This window comes from Crinia signifera, unplaced genomic scaffold (genome assembly GCF_055691185.1).
Source record: "Crinia signifera unplaced genomic scaffold, ASM5569118v1 HAP2_SCAFFOLD_526, whole genome shotgun sequence".
NCBI classification, from domain to species: domain Eukaryota; kingdom Metazoa; phylum Chordata; class Amphibia; order Anura; family Myobatrachidae; genus Crinia; species Crinia signifera.
Genome location: NW_028142419.1, coordinates 37301 through 54251, shown reverse-complemented (window position 1 = coordinate 54251; position 16951 = coordinate 37301). Strand labels below are relative to the sequence as shown.

Here is a 16951-nt window from a genome sequence, read left to right as displayed (position 1 = left end):
TCGCACTCATTCTTTTTCTTTTTGTCCCATTCATAGCACACATACAACTTCCCTAATACCATCCTTAAACATTCATTCACTCCAATTTCTTCTTTCTTAAACACATATATGTTTCTTACATCCCACAGACATTCCAACACACATACCATTATTAACCATAAAATTCTTCCTTTCGTCCCTCCTCTTACACCCATCCCAAACAAAGCAATCTTCCATGTCACACTCTCAATCCCAGTCAACTCCTTACATACACCTTCCAAACCCTTCCATACCTTTCTTGCAAAATCACACTCCCATACCAAATGTCTTATAGACTCATCCCCACAACACTCATTCCTTGGGCACTTTTCCACACTAGTCAGACCCCGCTTCTTTTGCACCACTCGTACCGGCAATATCCCATGCATCCTCATCCAAACAATATCCCTTTGCCTATTATCCAAACCATCCACACGTACATTCTTCCACACTTCCAAACATTCCCCATCATTCAACCCTTCTACCTTGCATACACTTTCTTTATCTCTCAACTTCCTCCCAACATTCTTTTTCTGCTTAAAGTCCTCCTTACTCACCTCTGACAACTCCCATTTCCTCACAAACACACTAATCCTTTTATACCATATACACACATCATCCGCAACCGGTTCATTCAGCTTTCTTTCGTACCATTTCAATTTAACAAACATCCACCCAGCCATATACCTCATCATACACGCCGCCTTATTATCTCTCTCAATCATACTCACCACTCTTGCAATAACATTCAGATTCAGATACACATCCACATTCGGAAAATCAACACCTCCTTTCGCTCTTTCTTTCACGACCCATTCTCTCTTCAGACATTCTGTTCTCCTATTCCACAAAAACAAAAACAACACCCTTTTAATCCTTTTCAAACACAAAACATTTGGCATAAACACACACGCAACATACAACAACATAGGTAATATAACCATTTTCACCACTAACACTCTCCCAGTCATCGTCAATCGTCTCAACTTCCAAAAATTCAATCTCCCTTTCACCTTTCGTTCCAATTCACACCAACTCTCTTTCCCACGCATATCATCATCAAACACTACACCCAAAATTTTTATCCCACCCTCCACATACTCACATCCCACATCATCCACACCCTTACGCCCAAAAACTTTTATTTTGGTTTTCTCCCAATTCAATTTGAAAGCCGAAGCCCCACAAAAAAACCCAATCAACAATTTAGCCCTTTCTAACCCTCTCTTACTCTCACTCACAATCACCACATCATCCATATAACTTAAAACTTTCACACTCCTTCCACCACTCCCAGGGATCAAATAACCTTTCATAACTTTATCACGCCTCAACATGCACAACAGGGGTTCCAACGCACATACAAAAATAATAGGGGATAACGGACATCCTTGCCTTACACCCGACCTTACATGAAAACTTTCACCCAAAAAACCATTCACTAAAATCTTACTACTCACACCATCATACATACTTCTAATCTTACACACAAATTCACTCGGAAAACCCATTCGCAACAAAACTTTCAGCAAAAACTCATGCGCAACCCTATCAAACGCTTTCTCAAAATCTAATCCCATCACATACATCCTCCGCTCACGCTTCATACAATCACCAATCATATCCCGTAACAGCATCAAATTCTCACTTATTCTTCTTTCAGGCACCGCACACACTTGTTCTTCCTCAATCACCTGCTCAATCACACCTCTCATACGATTGGCCACCACTTTAGCATATATTTTGTAATCAACGTTTAGCAACGTAATTGGCCGCCAATTCTTCACATCCTTCCTTTCACCCTTCTTATGAATCAGTACAACCACACCCTCTTTCATACTCGCACTCATTTTCTCATTCTTAAACATATATTCCATCACATTCACAACATCCATTCCAATCACATCCCACATCATACTATAAAACTCAACAGGCAACCCATCACTTCCAGGCGTCTTATTTCTACTCAGACTCTCAATCGCATCCTTAATCTCTTTCTCTTTCAAATTTTGGCACAACAACCCCAAGTCACTCTCTTCCACTCTTCTTTCAACCGCACTCAAAACCTCGCACTCCATACTCTCATCACATCCCTTAACATCAAACAAAACACTATAGAACCTCTCAACCTCATTCCTCATACTTTCACCATACAAATCCTCTCCATTCTCACCTTTTACTACATCCATATCTTTCCTTCCACCGCAAACTTTCTTAAAAAAATATCTGCTACATTTCTCATCCTTCTCCATGCATTCCACTTTCGCACTGTACACAATCTGACGTCCTTTCTCCTTCATTCTCTCTTTGCACACATTCTTGGTCTCACGTATCTCATCTTCAACATCCGCACCATCCTCTCTCATCCTGTACAAATATTCCAATCTTTTTCCCATCCATACATCCTCTTCTCGCTTCAATCTCGCCATTCTGTACCCATTCTTTCTAAAAAACTTCCTAATCTCACCTTTCACCCAATCCCACCATTCTAACAAACATCCATACTTCCCTTTCTCCCCCTTCCACTTCTCATAGCATTCAGCAAATTTCACTCTTACCTCATCATTCCCTAGCATACCAATATTCAACTTCCATATCCCATTCCCATAACTTCCACTCTCCTTGCATACCAAGCTACATTTAATACACTCATGATCCGAAAAACACACTCTCACTTGCTCAAACCTTTCACCCGTGAAATCTTTCGAAGCCAACACGTAATCCAGCCTAGATTCTATCATTCCTCTGTCTGCTCTGTATGTCACATTTGCTACTCCACCACCACATTCTCTCGCCACATCCACCAGTGAAAAATCAGCAATCATACCACGCAAAATCCCACTCGTAACATCATTCCTAACCTCATCCACTCCTCTTTTCACTCCTCTATCAATCACACAATTTAAATCCCCAACGATCACAACAGGCTTTCTACCAATTAAATAATAACTTAGCTTTTCAAATAATGCCTTCCGCTTATTTTTATCAACATGTGCATAAATATTCAAAAGATTAAATTTCCACCCACCATAATCAAACCCAATCAACACACATCTACCTTCTTCTATTACTTTATATGAATCTACTTTATATTTATTCCCCTTCACCAACACCCCCACCCCATCATTTTTATTCTCCCTAGATCCACTCCAAAAAGAAAAACCCCACTTCCACTCCTCCCTCCTCGGTGCCTCCACCAAACCACACTCTTGTAAACAAATAATATTTTCCCCTAAACCCTCCACATACTTAAGGACTGCTGCCCTTTTATATCTAGATCTACATCCCCTCACATTAAGGGATATAATCCCTACACACTTTTTAATGCTTGGGGCAAGGCATTAAAACTTCCCACAGCCTGCAGAAAGTCAAGGTGGTTCGTCCGATTTTGAGGGATGAGGCCCAGCGCGCCTCATTTCCTCCAACTTCCTCTGAATGAACAACTCCCCTTCTGCCTGTCTCCTGCTACAGTCCTGGACAATTTCATCCGGGGACATCCTGGTGATGCCCATTAATGGCAGTGCCATCAGGGCTTCACTGGCCGTCAACAGCACTTCTCCCTGCGGCACTTCGATGCGGGCTTTTTTTGCCGTTCTTTCCAGCTCTCTTTCCCTCAGGACTTTCGGTGTTACATTGTAGTCTGTACTCGGGCTCTCTCCTCCTGGGGTACTGACCATCTCATCCAGCCACGACCCTTCAGCGTCACCGCTCGTCACGGTGTTCATCGACGCTTCTGAGCTCTCCGGACTCACACCACCGGCTCCTGGACTATAACAGATCGGGGTATCCGAAACATCACTGTGGGGGGGCTCGCGCATCGACGCCTGAGCCTCCGACACCGCGTCCCCTCCTCCCACCACGTGGGCGCTTGGTATTTGGTGGGTTTCTGGGGATCCCTGTGCAGCACACGGGGGCTCATCCTCCGCACCTCTCTCCTCCTCCATGCGTTCTGCATCCTCCTGAGCAGCTTTCCTTGCTTCTTCCTCCTGCCTTTTCCTCTCGTAGGCTTCTGCGTTTTGGGCTGCGTATTCTCCAGGGTCTTTCCCTTTACGTTTTTCAAAAAAAGCCCTCCTACAGTCCCTCGCCACATGGCTCACATCGCCGCAAAAATCGCATCTTTTTGCACAGGGGCACTCAAAGGCCTCATGGCCGGGTTTCTTGCAGTTTCTGCAAAACCTCTCTCCTCTGCAATCCTCTTTTCTGTGCCCAAATTGCCTACATTTTCGGCAAAAGTCCGGCTGGCCAGGGTACTGAAGGTATCCCCTAAACTCCCCCACCGAAAAGGAACCCGGGGGGTGTATGGGGGAACCCCTCTCATCGGTTTTCCACCGTATCCAAAACTTCCAACCCCCATTGAAGATACCGCAGATGTTCTTTTGCATAAATCCCCCACGTACCGAGGTACAAAACTGTCTCAGGAAAGCAAAGATAGTCTCTAATGTGATAAAGGGGTCAAAAACATGAACAATGAGAGGTAGCTCCTCTCCCAAAGCCGGGAAGGCTTCCACACCTTCCAGGGCCGGATTGTCCTTTTCCTCCTCAAATTTCCCCAGCACCTCCTGGTAAATGGCTCTCTGAACGAAAGTAACGTCCAGAAAGTTCAGGGCCACTATTTGCTGAATACAAAAGATCTCCCTCCGCTGCACAGAAAACATTTTCTCCAAAACCTCCTCCACCAAATACCTTAGGGGACCGTTCCCCGTTGCCCTTCCAATCTTGACCCTCAGAGTGTTCCGTACTCTAGACATTGTGGTGTCGTCCGCCAATCACTCCAATAAAGGAACTCCGGACTCCAAAAGATCCCTCCTCGACGTCCCGGGGGCCCCGCCGAAGGACCCCCCAAACTCGCACCTCCTGGCTACGCCGAGCTATAAACTCGGATCGCAGCCAAAAGGCCGAGAAGCGATAACCCGAATGGGCTCCCAGCAAACCGCGCGAACCTGAATTCGGCCAGCAATACTGGTGGAGAGGAGATCAGCACCACGGACACATCTAACACACACACATCACTTCTTTGTCGTTGCAGTCTGAAAGATACCTGGCTGTACGGCAGGTGTGATTAGGACTTGAAGTGCTGGACAGGGACCGGAGGACGAGTAGCCATCCAACTGATTTTGTGATTAGGTCGTCGGCGGGCGGGAAGGGAGCCTCAGCTGGGTAGGAGGCCAAATTTGCATGTGCTCCGCCCCGTCTGTTGACGTCGCGTCAACAGACACACACCCACTAGGCAGACGACCAACAGGCAAGCAGCAGCAGCCAGCTGTCTCCTCGCTCTTTGCTGCTGCATGCCTGTGTCCCTGACGAACTGCTGCTGACTAAATCAATCAGCTAGCTGCTGCAGAGGAGAAGGAGGAATCTTGCACAATCAGGTGCAATGACGGCTTTCCTGTTTTGAGCCCATTCAGCAGCAGTAGTAGACAGTCAGATGGACAGGCATTCATGTGGCAGGACCCTTTGTGTGACATCACAATCTGCCCTCTATGACATCACAAGCTGCTCACTCGGAATCCGGCGGAACCTGACAGCCAGACAGTCACTTGGAACAGACAGGCAGACAGGACAGTCATGTGTAGGTGAGCTGGGTGGGCCAATGTTTTCTTTTATTGGCAGTTACCACCCAAATGATGGTCCGAAGAAGGTAAGTGATACTTTTTCTAAATTCCCCCCTCTCAATGATCATCAATTGTTTGGCTCGGAAAAAAAATGGAAGAGGAAAAAAAATTCCCATAACAAAAGAAATGAGGAAAAAAAATTCCCAAAACAAAAGAAATGAGGAAAAAAAATTCCCAAAACAAAAGAGAGAAAAGAGCGCGCAAAAAGAAAAGAAAAAAATATAAGAAATAAAGAAAGAAAGAAAGAGAGAGGAAAAAAAAAAACCAAGCCATTTCAAATGGAGAGGGAGGGGGGGTCCAAAAATGCCATTGCTGTGATCCAGTTGATGTTTCCGTGGTAAGATCGTAGGTAAGTCACATAGTGTTTGCATATTTATTGGGAGGTCGCAGCGATTGATAAGTCCTTTAATTTAGGCAGGCTTCCGGTCTTTTGCCTAGGCCGCACATGCTGATATCAAGTGTAGTGTCACGTAAAAATATTTAACTGCCTCGATTCCAGAAAGTACAATTCAAGGAGTCAAGAAATAGTCACAAAATGATACACTGGAGGCAGGATTTCAAAGTATTTATGCACAAGGGTTAAACCTTGAAGCAGCAAATGCATGCATTTCTAAATACAAAGGTGCACAAACAATTGATACTCCAAATCAAGTGCCAGGAATGGAAATAGTCTATTTTTGGATAACAGATTAGGAAGGTGCACCGGTCCTGGAAGTACTGCAATACCAGGTCAATGCGTGGAGTGGACAGAGCAAGCTCTTCTTCCATCTCCCTGTTCTAAAAATCCATTTAATATATGGCCCCCAGATAGGGGGCGTATCAGATATTAAACTGATAAGAACAGATACTACACTTGATCTTAGCCAAAAGGCCGAGAAGCGATAACCCGAATGGGCTCCCAGCAAACCGCGCGAACCTGAATTCGGCCAGCAATACTGGTGGAGAGGAGATCAGCACCACGGACACATCTAACACACACACATCACTTCTTTGTCGTTGCAGTCTGAAAGATACCTGGCTGTACGGCAGGTGTGATTAGGACTTGAAGTGCTGGACAGGGACCGGAGGACGAGTAGCCATCCAACTGATTTTGTGATTAGGTCGTCGGCGGGCGGGAAGGGAGCCTCAGCTGGGTAGGAGGCCAAATTTGCATGTGCTCCGCCCCGTCTGTTGACGTCGCGTCAACAGACACACACCCACTAGGCAGACGACCAACAGGCAAGCAGCAGCAGCCAGCTGTCTCCTCGCTCTTTGCTGCTGCATGCCTGTGTCCCTGACGAACTGCTGCTGACTAAATCAATCAGCTAGCTGCTGCAGAGGAGAAGGAGGAATCTTGCACAATCAGGTGCAATGACGGCTTTCCTGTTTTGAGCCCATTCAGCAGCAGTAGTAGACAGTCAGATGGACAGGCATTCATGTGGCAGGACCCTTTGTGTGACATCACAATCTGCCCTCTATGACATCACAAGCTGCTCACTCGGAATCCGGCGGAACCTGACAGCCAGACAGTCACTTGGAACAGACAGGCAGACAGGACAGTCATGTGTAGGTGAGCTGGGTGGGCCAATGTTTTCTTTTATTGGCAGTTACCACCCAAATGATGGTCCGAAGAAGGTAAGTGATACTTTTTCTAAATTCCCCCCTCTCAATGATCATCAATTGTTTGGCTCGGAAAAAAAATGGAAGAGGAAAAAAAATTCCCATAACAAAAGAAATGAGGAAAAAAAATTCCCAAAACAAAAGAAATGAGGAAAAAAAATTCCCAAAACAAAAGAGAGAAAAGAGCGCGCAAAAAGAAAAGAAAAAAATATAAGAAATAAAGAAAGAAAGAAAGAGAGAGGAAAAAAAAAAACCAAGCCATTTCAAATGGAGAGGGAGGGGGGGTCCAAAAATGCCATTGCTGTGATCCAGTTGATGTTTCCGTGGTAAGATCGTAGGTAAGTCACATAGTGTTTGCATATTTATTGGGAGGTCGCAGCGATTGATAAGTCCTTTAATTTAGGCAGGCTTCCGGTCTTTTGCCTAGGCCGCACATGCTGATATCAAGTGTAGTGTCACGTAAAAATATTTAACTGCCTCGATTCCAGAAAGTACAATTCAAGGAGTCAAGAAATAGTCACAAAATGATACACTGGAGGCAGGATTTCAAAGTATTTATGCACAAGGGTTAAACCTTGAAGCAGCAAATGCATGCATTTCTAAATACAAAGGTGCACAAACAATTGATACTCCAAATCAAGTGCCAGGAATGGAAATAGTCTATTTTTGGATAACAGATTAGGAAGGTGCACCGGTCCTGGAAGTACTGCAATACCAGGTCAATGCGTGGAGTGGACAGAGCAAGCTCTTCTTCCATCTCCCTGTTCTAAAAATCCATTTAATATATGGCCCCCAGATAGGGGGCGTATCAGATATTAAACTGATAAGAACAGATACTACACTTGATCTTAGCCAAAAGGCCGAGAAGCGATAACCCGAATGGGCTCCCAGCAAACCGCGCGAACCTGAATTCGGCCAGCAATACTGGTGGAGAGGAGATCAGCACCACGGACACATCTAACACACACACATCACTTCTTTGTCGTTGCAGTCTGAAAGATACCTGGCTGTACGGCAGGTGTGATTAGGACTTGAAGTGCTGGACAGGGACCGGAGGACGAGTAGCCATCCAACTGATTTTGTGATTAGGTCGTCGGCGGGCGGGAAGGGAGCCTCAGCTGGGTAGGAGGCCAAATTTGCATGTGCTCCGCCCCGTCTGTTGACGTCGCGTCAACAGACACACACCCACTAGGCAGACGACCAACAGGCAAGCAGCAGCAGCCAGCTGTCTCCTCGCTCTTTGCTGCTGCATGCCTGTGTCCCTGACGAACTGCTGCTGACTAAATCAATCAGCTAGCTGCTGCAGAGGAGAAGGAGGAATCTTGCACAATCAGGTGCAATGACGGCTTTCCTGTTTTGAGCCCATTCAGCAGCAGTAGTAGACAGTCAGATGGACAGGCATTCATGTGGCAGGACCCTTTGTGTGACATCACAATCTGCCCTCTATGACATCACAAGCTGCTCACTCGGAATCCGGCGGAACCTGACAGCCAGACAGTCACTTGGAACAGACAGGCAGACAGGACAGTCATGTGTAGGTGAGCTGGGTGGGCCAATGTTTTCTTTTATTGGCAGTTACCACCCAAATGATGGTCCGAAGAAGGTAAGTGATACTTTTTCTAAATTCCCCCCTCTCAATGATCATCAATTGTTTGGCTCGGAAAAAAAATGGAAGAGGAAAAAAAATTCCCATAACAAAAGAAATGAGGAAAAAAAATTCCCAAAACAAAAGAAATGAGGAAAAAAAATTCCCAAAACAAAAGAGAGAAAAGAGCGCGCAAAAAGAAAAGAAAAAAATATAAGAAATAAAGAAAGAAAGAAAGAGAGAGGAAAAAAAAAAACCAAGCCATTTCAAATGGAGAGGGAGGGGGGGTCCAAAAATGCCATTGCTGTGATCCAGTTGATGTTTCCGTGGTAAGATCGTAGGTAAGTCACATAGTGTTTGCATATTTATTGGGAGGTCGCAGCGATTGATAAGTCCTTTAATTTAGGCAGGCTTCCGGTCTTTTGCCTAGGCCGCACATGCTGATATCAAGTGTAGTGTCACGTAAAAATATTTAACTGCCTCGATTCCAGAAAGTACAATTCAAGGAGTCAAGAAATAGTCACAAAATGATACACTGGAGGCAGGATTTCAAAGTATTTATGCACAAGGGTTAAACCTTGAAGCAGCAAATGCATGCATTTCTAAATACAAAGGTGCACAAACAATTGATACTCCAAATCAAGTGCCAGGAATGGAAATAGTCTATTTTTGGATAACAGATTAGGAAGGTGCACCGGTCCTGGAAGTACTGCAATACCAGGTCAATGCGTGGAGTGGACAGAGCAAGCTCTTCTTCCATCTCCCTGTTCTAAAAATCCATTTAATATATGGCCCCCAGATAGGGGGCGTATCAGATATTAAACTGATAAGAACAGATACTACACTTGATCTTAGCCAAAAGGCCGAGAAGCGATAACCCGAATGGGCTCCCAGCAAACCGCGCGAACCTGAATTCGGCCAGCAATACTGGTGGAGAGGAGATCAGCACCACGGACACATCTAACACACACACATCACTTCTTTGTCGTTGCAGTCTGAAAGATACCTGGCTGTACGGCAGGTGTGATTAGGACTTGAAGTGCTGGACAGGGACCGGAGGACGAGTAGCCATCCAACTGATTTTGTGATTAGGTCGTCGGCGGGCGGGAAGGGAGCCTCAGCTGGGTAGGAGGCCAAATTTGCATGTGCTCCGCCCCGTCTGTTGACGTCGCGTCAACAGACACACACCCACTAGGCAGACGACCAACAGGCAAGCAGCAGCAGCCAGCTGTCTCCTCGCTCTTTGCTGCTGCATGCCTGTGTCCCTGACGAACTGCTGCTGACTAAATCAATCAGCTAGCTGCTGCAGAGGAGAAGGAGGAATCTTGCACAATCAGGTGCAATGACGGCTTTCCTGTTTTGAGCCCATTCAGCAGCAGTAGTAGACAGTCAGATGGACAGGCATTCATGTGGCAGGACCCTTTGTGTGACATCACAATCTGCCCTCTATGACATCACAAGCTGCTCACTCGGAATCCGGCGGAACCTGACAGCCAGACAGTCACTTGGAACAGACAGGCAGACAGGACAGTCATGTGTAGGTGAGCTGGGTGGGCCAATGTTTTCTTTTATTGGCAGTTACCACCCAAATGATGGTCCGAAGAAGGTAAGTGATACTTTTTCTAAATTCCCCCCTCTCAATGATCATCAATTGTTTGGCTCGGAAAAAAAATGGAAGAGGAAAAAAAATTCCCATAACAAAAGAAATGAGGAAAAAAAATTCCCAAAACAAAAGAAATGAGGAAAAAAAATTCCCAAAACAAAAGAGAGAAAAGAGCGCGCAAAAAGAAAAGAAAAAAATATAAGAAATAAAGAAAGAAAGAAAGAGAGAGGAAAAAAAAAAACCAAGCCATTTCAAATGGAGAGGGAGGGGGGGTCCAAAAATGCCATTGCTGTGATCCAGTTGATGTTTCCGTGGTAAGATCGTAGGTAAGTCACATAGTGTTTGCATATTTATTGGGAGGTCGCAGCGATTGATAAGTCCTTTAATTTAGGCAGGCTTCCGGTCTTTTGCCTAGGCCGCACATGCTGATATCAAGTGTAGTGTCACGTAAAAATATTTAACTGCCTCGATTCCAGAAAGTACAATTCAAGGAGTCAAGAAATAGTCACAAAATGATACACTGGAGGCAGGATTTCAAAGTATTTATGCACAAGGGTTAAACCTTGAAGCAGCAAATGCATGCATTTCTAAATACAAAGGTGCACAAACAATTGATACTCCAAATCAAGTGCCAGGAATGGAAATAGTCTATTTTTGGATAACAGATTAGGAAGGTGCACCGGTCCTGGAAGTACTGCAATACCAGGTCAATGCGTGGAGTGGACAGAGCAAGCTCTTCTTCCATCTCCCTGTTCTAAAAATCCATTTAATATATGGCCCCCAGATAGGGGGCGTATCAGATATTAAACTGATAAGAACAGATACTACACTTGATCTTAGCCAAAAGGCCGAGAAGCGATAACCCGAATGGGCTCCCAGCAAACCGCGCGAACCTGAATTCGGCCAGCAATACTGGTGGAGAGGAGATCAGCACCACGGACACATCTAACACACACACATCACTTCTTTGTCGTTGCAGTCTGAAAGATACCTGGCTGTACGGCAGGTGTGATTAGGACTTGAAGTGCTGGACAGGGACCGGAGGACGAGTAGCCATCCAACTGATTTTGTGATTAGGTCGTCGGCGGGCGGGAAGGGAGCCTCAGCTGGGTAGGAGGCCAAATTTGCATGTGCTCCGCCCCGTCTGTTGACGTCGCGTCAACAGACACACACCCACTAGGCAGACGACCAACAGGCAAGCAGCAGCAGCCAGCTGTCTCCTCGCTCTTTGCTGCTGCATGCCTGTGTCCCTGACGAACTGCTGCTGACTAAATCAATCAGCTAGCTGCTGCAGAGGAGAAGGAGGAATCTTGCACAATCAGGTGCAATGACGGCTTTCCTGTTTTGAGCCCATTCAGCAGCAGTAGTAGACAGTCAGATGGACAGGCATTCATGTGGCAGGACCCTTTGTGTGACATCACAATCTGCCCTCTATGACATCACAAGCTGCTCACTCGGAATCCGGCGGAACCTGACAGCCAGACAGTCACTTGGAACAGACAGGCAGACAGGACAGTCATGTGTAGGTGAGCTGGGTGGGCCAATGTTTTCTTTTATTGGCAGTTACCACCCAAATGATGGTCCGAAGAAGGTAAGTGATACTTTTTCTAAATTCCCCCCTCTCAATGATCATCAATTGTTTGGCTCGGAAAAAAAATGGAAGAGGAAAAAAAATTCCCATAACAAAAGAAATGAGGAAAAAAAATTCCCAAAACAAAAGAAATGAGGAAAAAAAATTCCCAAAACAAAAGAGAGAAAAGAGCGCGCAAAAAGAAAAGAAAAAAATATAAGAAATAAAGAAAGAAAGAAAGAGAGAGGAAAAAAAAAAACCAAGCCATTTCAAATGGAGAGGGAGGGGGGGTCCAAAAATGCCATTGCTGTGATCCAGTTGATGTTTCCGTGGTAAGATCGTAGGTAAGTCACATAGTGTTTGCATATTTATTGGGAGGTCGCAGCGATTGATAAGTCCTTTAATTTAGGCAGGCTTCCGGTCTTTTGCCTAGGCCGCACATGCTGATATCAAGTGTAGTGTCACGTAAAAATATTTAACTGCCTCGATTCCAGAAAGTACAATTCAAGGAGTCAAGAAATAGTCACAAAATGATACACTGGAGGCAGGATTTCAAAGTATTTATGCACAAGGGTTAAACCTTGAAGCAGCAAATGCATGCATTTCTAAATACAAAGGTGCACAAACAATTGATACTCCAAATCAAGTGCCAGGAATGGAAATAGTCTATTTTTGGATAACAGATTAGGAAGGTGCACCGGTCCTGGAAGTACTGCAATACCAGGTCAATGCGTGGAGTGGACAGAGCAAGCTCTTCTTCCATCTCCCTGTTCTAAAAATCCATTTAATATATGGCCCCCAGATAGGGGGCGTATCAGATATTAAACTGATAAGAACAGATACTACACTTGATCTTAGCCAAAAGGCCGAGAAGCGATAACCCGAATGGGCTCCCAGCAAACCGCGCGAACCTGAATTCGGCCAGCAATACTGGTGGAGAGGAGATCAGCACCACGGACACATCTAACACACACACATCACTTCTTTGTCGTTGCAGTCTGAAAGATACCTGGCTGTACGGCAGGTGTGATTAGGACTTGAAGTGCTGGACAGGGACCGGAGGACGAGTAGCCATCCAACTGATTTTGTGATTAGGTCGTCGGCGGGCGGGAAGGGAGCCTCAGCTGGGTAGGAGGCCAAATTTGCATGTGCTCCGCCCCGTCTGTTGACGTCGCGTCAACAGACACACACCCACTAGGCAGACGACCAACAGGCAAGCAGCAGCAGCCAGCTGTCTCCTCGCTCTTTGCTGCTGCATGCCTGTGTCCCTGACGAACTGCTGCTGACTAAATCAATCAGCTAGCTGCTGCAGAGGAGAAGGAGGAATCTTGCACAATCAGGTGCAATGACGGCTTTCCTGTTTTGAGCCCATTCAGCAGCAGTAGTAGACAGTCAGATGGACAGGCATTCATGTGGCAGGACCCTTTGTGTGACATCACAATCTGCCCTCTATGACATCACAAGCTGCTCACTCGGAATCCGGCGGAACCTGACAGCCAGACAGTCACTTGGAACAGACAGGCAGACAGGACAGTCATGTGTAGGTGAGCTGGGTGGGCCAATGTTTTCTTTTATTGGCAGTTACCACCCAAATGATGGTCCGAAGAAGGTAAGTGATACTTTTTCTAAATTCCCCCCTCTCAATGATCATCAATTGTTTGGCTCGGAAAAAAAATGGAAGAGGAAAAAAAATTCCCATAACAAAAGAAATGAGGAAAAAAAATTCCCAAAACAAAAGAAATGAGGAAAAAAAATTCCCAAAACAAAAGAGAGAAAAGAGCGCGCAAAAAGAAAAGAAAAAAATATAAGAAATAAAGAAAGAAAGAAAGAGAGAGGAAAAAAAAAAACCAAGCCATTTCAAATGGAGAGGGAGGGGGGGTCCAAAAATGCCATTGCTGTGATCCAGTTGATGTTTCCGTGGTAAGATCGTAGGTAAGTCACATAGTGTTTGCATATTTATTGGGAGGTCGCAGCGATTGATAAGTCCTTTAATTTAGGCAGGCTTCCGGTCTTTTGCCTAGGCCGCACATGCTGATATCAAGTGTAGTGTCACGTAAAAATATTTAACTGCCTCGATTCCAGAAAGTACAATTCAAGGAGTCAAGAAATAGTCACAAAATGATACACTGGAGGCAGGATTTCAAAGTATTTATGCACAAGGGTTAAACCTTGAAGCAGCAAATGCATGCATTTCTAAATACAAAGGTGCACAAACAATTGATACTCCAAATCAAGTGCCAGGAATGGAAATAGTCTATTTTTGGATAACAGATTAGGAAGGTGCACCGGTCCTGGAAGTACTGCAATACCAGGTCAATGCGTGGAGTGGACAGAGCAAGCTCTTCTTCCATCTCCCTGTTCTAAAAATCCATTTAATATATGGCCCCCAGATAGGGGGCGTATCAGATATTAAACTGATAAGAACAGATACTACACTTGATCTTAGCCAAAAGGCCGAGAAGCGATAACCCGAATGGGCTCCCAGCAAACCGCGCGAACCTGAATTCGGCCAGCAATACTGGTGGAGAGGAGATCAGCACCACGGACACATCTAACACACACACATCACTTCTTTGTCGTTGCAGTCTGAAAGATACCTGGCTGTACGGCAGGTGTGATTAGGACTTGAAGTGCTGGACAGGGACCGGAGGACGAGTAGCCATCCAACTGATTTTGTGATTAGGTCGTCGGCGGGCGGGAAGGGAGCCTCAGCTGGGTAGGAGGCCAAATTTGCATGTGCTCCGCCCCGTCTGTTGACGTCGCGTCAACAGACACACACCCACTAGGCAGACGACCAACAGGCAAGCAGCAGCAGCCAGCTGTCTCCTCGCTCTTTGCTGCTGCATGCCTGTGTCCCTGACGAACTGCTGCTGACTAAATCAATCAGCTAGCTGCTGCAGAGGAGAAGGAGGAATCTTGCACAATCAGGTGCAATGACGGCTTTCCTGTTTTGAGCCCATTCAGCAGCAGTAGTAGACAGTCAGATGGACAGGCATTCATGTGGCAGGACCCTTTGTGTGACATCACAATCTGCCCTCTATGACATCACAAGCTGCTCACTCGGAATCCGGCGGAACCTGACAGCCAGACAGTCACTTGGAACAGACAGGCAGACAGGACAGTCATGTGTAGGTGAGCTGGGTGGGCCAATGTTTTCTTTTATTGGCAGTTACCACCCAAATGATGGTCCGAAGAAGGTAAGTGATACTTTTTCTAAATTCCCCCCTCTCAATGATCATCAATTGTTTGGCTCGGAAAAAAAATGGAAGAGGAAAAAAAATTCCCATAACAAAAGAAATGAGGAAAAAAAATTCCCAAAACAAAAGAAATGAGGAAAAAAAATTCCCAAAACAAAAGAGAGAAAAGAGCGCGCAAAAAGAAAAGAAAAAAATATAAGAAATAAAGAAAGAAAGAAAGAGAGAGGAAAAAAAAAAACCAAGCCATTTCAAATGGAGAGGGAGGGGGGGTCCAAAAATGCCATTGCTGTGATCCAGTTGATGTTTCCGTGGTAAGATCGTAGGTAAGTCACATAGTGTTTGCATATTTATTGGGAGGTCGCAGCGATTGATAAGTCCTTTAATTTAGGCAGGCTTCCGGTCTTTTGCCTAGGCCGCACATGCTGATATCAAGTGTAGTGTCACGTAAAAATATTTAACTGCCTCGATTCCAGAAAGTACAATTCAAGGAGTCAAGAAATAGTCACAAAATGATACACTGGAGGCAGGATTTCAAAGTATTTATGCACAAGGGTTAAACCTTGAAGCAGCAAATGCATGCATTTCTAAATACAAAGGTGCACAAACAATTGATACTCCAAATCAAGTGCCAGGAATGGAAATAGTCTATTTTTGGATAACAGATTAGGAAGGTGCACCGGTCCTGGAAGTACTGCAATACCAGGTCAATGCGTGGAGTGGACAGAGCAAGCTCTTCTTCCATCTCCCTGTTCTAAAAATCCATTTAATATATGGCCCCCAGATAGGGGGCGTATCAGATATTAAACTGATAAGAACAGATACTACACTTGATCTTAGCCAAAAGGCCGAGAAGCGATAACCCGAATGGGCTCCCAGCAAACCGCGCGAACCTGAATTCGGCCAGCAATACTGGTGGAGAGGAGATCAGCACCACGGACACATCTAACACACACACATCACTTCTTTGTCGTTGCAGTCTGAAAGATACCTGGCTGTACGGCAGGTGTGATTAGGACTTGAAGTGCTGGACAGGGACCGGAGGACGAGTAGCCATCCAACTGATTTTGTGATTAGGTCGTCGGCGGGCGGGAAGGGAGCCTCAGCTGGGTAGGAGGCCAAATTTGCATGTGCTCCGCCCCGTCTGTTGACGTCGCGTCAACAGACACACACCCACTAGGCAGACGACCAACAGGCAAGCAGCAGCAGCCAGCTGTCTCCTCGCTCTTTGCTGCTGCATGCCTGTGTCCCTGATGAACTGCTGCTGACTAAATCAATCAGCTAGCTGCTGCAGAGGAGAAGGAGGAATCTTGCACAATCAGGTGCAATGACGGCTTTCCTGTTTTGAGCCCATTCAGCAGCAGTAGTAGACAGTCAGATGGACAGGCATTCATGTGGCAGGACCCTTTGTGTGACATCACAATCTGCCCTCTATGACATCACAAGCTGCTCACTCGGAATCCGGCGGAACCTGACAGCCAGACAGTCACTTGGAACAGACAGGCAGACAGGACAGTCATGTGTAGGTGAGCTGGGTGGGCCAATGTTTTCTTTTATTGGCAGTTACCACCCAAATGATGGTCCGAAGAAGGTAAGTGATACTTTTTCTAAATTCCCCCCTCTCAATGATCATCAATTGTTTGGCTCGGAAAAAAAATGGAAGAGGAAAAAAAATTCCCATAACAAAAGAAATGAGGAAAAAAAATTCCCAAAACAAAAGAAATGAGGAAAAAAAATTCCCAAAACAAAAGAGAGAAAAGAGCGCGCAAA

General features: G+C 45.5%; 7 non-coding genes across 7 annotated transcripts; all 7 read right to left on the bottom strand.

Moving 5' to 3' along the window:
* Nucleotides 1-6322: 6322 nt before the first annotated feature.
* On the bottom strand, nucleotides 6323-6513 carry LOC146055670 (U2 spliceosomal RNA). The gene has a single exon (XR_014468838.1). It is a non-coding gene; the product is annotated as a U2 spliceosomal RNA (small nuclear RNA).
* A 1397-nt stretch (nucleotides 6514-7910) lies between these two features.
* Nucleotides 7911-8101, bottom strand: LOC146055669 (U2 spliceosomal RNA). The gene has a single exon (XR_014468837.1). It is a non-coding gene; the product is annotated as a U2 spliceosomal RNA (small nuclear RNA).
* A 1397-nt stretch (nucleotides 8102-9498) lies between these two features.
* LOC146055667 (U2 spliceosomal RNA) lies at nucleotides 9499-9689 on the bottom strand. Its single transcript, XR_014468835.1, has one exon. It is a non-coding gene; the product is annotated as a U2 spliceosomal RNA (small nuclear RNA).
* A 1397-nt stretch (nucleotides 9690-11086) lies between these two features.
* On the bottom strand, nucleotides 11087-11277 carry LOC146055666 (U2 spliceosomal RNA). The gene has a single exon (XR_014468834.1). It is a non-coding gene; the product is annotated as a U2 spliceosomal RNA (small nuclear RNA).
* Nucleotides 11278-12674: 1397 nt separating this feature from the next.
* On the bottom strand, nucleotides 12675-12865 carry LOC146055665 (U2 spliceosomal RNA). Its single transcript, XR_014468833.1, has one exon. It is a non-coding gene; the product is annotated as a U2 spliceosomal RNA (small nuclear RNA).
* Nucleotides 12866-14262: 1397 nt separating this feature from the next.
* On the bottom strand, nucleotides 14263-14453 carry LOC146055664 (U2 spliceosomal RNA). The gene has a single exon (XR_014468832.1). It is a non-coding gene; the product is annotated as a U2 spliceosomal RNA (small nuclear RNA).
* A 1397-nt stretch (nucleotides 14454-15850) lies between these two features.
* On the bottom strand, nucleotides 15851-16041 carry LOC146055663 (U2 spliceosomal RNA). The gene has a single exon (XR_014468831.1). It is a non-coding gene; the product is annotated as a U2 spliceosomal RNA (small nuclear RNA).
* Nucleotides 16042-16951: the final 910 nt, after the last annotated feature.